Here is a 2,492-nt window from a genome sequence, read left to right as displayed (position 1 = left end):
ACTGAAATCTCAATTTCATATCTAACTGTTTTTCTACTCGTGTTTTCTCCACATTCCAATTCCTTTCCAGGTATTGTGTCCTATCATAACACCAGAAGCGGTAGCCTGTATGTATCATTAAATGGACATGGTTCCCTATTATCGAAGAAGCTAAACATATTATACTTTTCTTCATCTCCATTCATTGCTCTATTCTGGCTCATTCATATGGGGCGCTCTTTCTTTATTTGTTTGATTGGTATCTGCTCCATTTGTCTCTCCTACCCCACTTAGTTTCATATTTGCGCCCCCTTCCCTACTTTGAAATGCGTTCAGTCGTCTATCTGTACTATACTCTTTTGCCATGACTATTGTGTTCTTGTATTACTGTAGCTTTTCTTGCTGTCAGCTATTTCTCTTGTTCTTATTATAATGTTTTATCTTGTATCGCTAAAGCTCACTACACTTTTTCACGTTGGAACAATGTATGAAATGCCCATTCATCACAGAACTTGTTTTTATCGACATTTAGTAATGTTTTAATACTTATATTATAAATTTTGGTGTTAATATTAAGTTGATACAACACTAAAGTATAATTAATATTAATTTTTTCACTAACTGCATATAAATTATCTTTAGTTCCCCGTAAAACAAGAGAAAACGGCATGCGTTTCCCATAATGCCTAACGACAAAGCAGCAGCACCACACCAAAACATATTGAAGTTCAGATTCCCCCGCTGTGTCAGTATTCCTTGTTTATTGTTAGTGTTATTGTGGCTGCCTATGTTTCCCGATTTTACTGCTCCAACTTCCGTATTAGCTGTGTTGGTGAGTTTGTTTATCTATTACAATGAGGTCAAAGAAGTAGAAGAGAATTAATAAGGGTAGTAGTGTACTCAAGAGACTGAAAGTCATGAGGTTCTGAAAAGGTTCAGCCACTTTCTAGGATTAGGCCTACATCCATGATTTTTATGACTAGCTTCATGATGGTTTTTTCACCGCATTTAAATTTTTTTTTTTTTTTTTTGCCATTGCATGTACGTGCCACGTGAGCCTTCTTAAAGTTCCATCTCGCAACACTGATATATGGTCGGTCTGTTAGGTATGTGAATAATGTTTCAAACCAATGTCTAGTGATACATAATGCAGGAGGGAGCGTGACTTCTAATTATATTTTAGAAACATTACTTTGAAAATATTGAAATGCGGCCGTCATGGCTGTAGTATTATTTTCATTTTTAGTACAGCTATTTGATTGTGTAGGTAAGCAAATTTTTCTGCGCACTCACAACTAATTTTACTACCATCCGCCCCGTAGGAGGGTATCGTTAGTACACTTCACGCGGTGCACTGTAGGCATTAGTTAAATTTTCAGCGCCCCCTCGGCCCATAGCTGCAACTTCTTTCTTTCCGTTTCCTGTAGCCTACTTGCTGCAACCTTTTTCGTTCCTTTTGCTGTACTACTTTAATTCACAGACTCGTCCTTCCATCTGAATTCCACCCTCTCTAGCAATTATTTCCTAGTGCAACTGCGGGGTTTTCCTCCTGTTATAACTTTCCAATCTTCATAATGACAATTTCCCTTTCAACGCTGAACTACCCCTAAAGGTCCCAGCTCTTGGCCTTTGGCCTAAATTCAATATTTCTTCCTTTACTATCGCCGTACGTGTCTCGAAGTCGTAGACCTTATATATATATATATATATATATTATATATATATATATTATATATATATATATATATATAAAGGTATAAGCCATGAGGGAAAAATAAACAACGGAGTTTTCTGCAAGAACTTTCGACTGAACGTCCTTTACTCAGCAGACAATTTGCATGCTAAGTAAAGGACTTTCAGTCGAAAGATCTTGCAGAAATTTCGTTGTTTATTTTCCTTCGTGGCTTATACCTTTATTTATGGATTTATCACGTTCCAAACTTTCGTGATTCAGATACACACACACACACACACACACACACACACACACATATATATATATATATATATATATATATATATATATATATATATATCTATATATATACACACCCAATGTACATAATTTTTTTTCAGTTGATAAACCCTGTTTTTGGACCCACCCTTTTACATTTTATGAATTATCACCGGGAGGCATGAAGTGCCACATTGTCCCTTGATTTTCCTACCCAAGGCACCATGCAATGTCTTATACCACTCGGCTGTCAATTTTAGTTCGTTTAGCCAGTTGCCTCGGAGAAAGAATGATTTCAGTATAAAAAAAAAAAAAAAAGGCATGGCCTAAACTGGGCAGGGGTTGGGGAATGGACCACCGGGATGAAGCCGACCCACAGCCTAGGTGTGGTAGGGTGTTTGAGGGAATAATTCGTTTTTTTCAGTCATACAAGTCCCGTTATGTGATTCACAGGAATTCCATGGTCTATCTGGACCGTGCGGAATTCATACACTGGCCGTGGTAACAGTATGAGGAGTTGGTTAGTTACACTTGATTTTAAACTCGGATGTGAAATTCT

The 2,492-nt window shown here is 37.1% G+C and overlaps 1 protein-coding gene across 2 annotated transcripts in view; it reads left to right on the top strand.

Moving 5' to 3' along the window:
* The first annotated feature begins 742 nt into the window (after nt 1–742).
* The window catches only part of LOC135220610 (TM2 domain-containing protein almondex-like), a 245,560-nt gene continuing 243,810 nt past the window's right edge, over nt 743–2,492 (top strand). Inside the window, exon 1 of one of the 2 annotated variants that reach the window (XM_064257915.1) lies at nt 743–811. The gene's annotated coding sequence lies outside the window, so the exon portion shown is untranslated. The remainder of the gene's footprint in view (nt 812–2,492) is intronic. The other variant, XM_064257913.1, reaches the window with a different exon arrangement.

This window comes from Macrobrachium nipponense, chromosome 2 (genome assembly GCF_015104395.2).
Source record: "Macrobrachium nipponense isolate FS-2020 chromosome 2, ASM1510439v2, whole genome shotgun sequence".
Classification (NCBI taxonomy): Eukaryota; Metazoa; Arthropoda; class Malacostraca; order Decapoda; family Palaemonidae; genus Macrobrachium; species Macrobrachium nipponense.
This window is presented reverse-complemented; position numbering and strand designations above follow the sequence as displayed.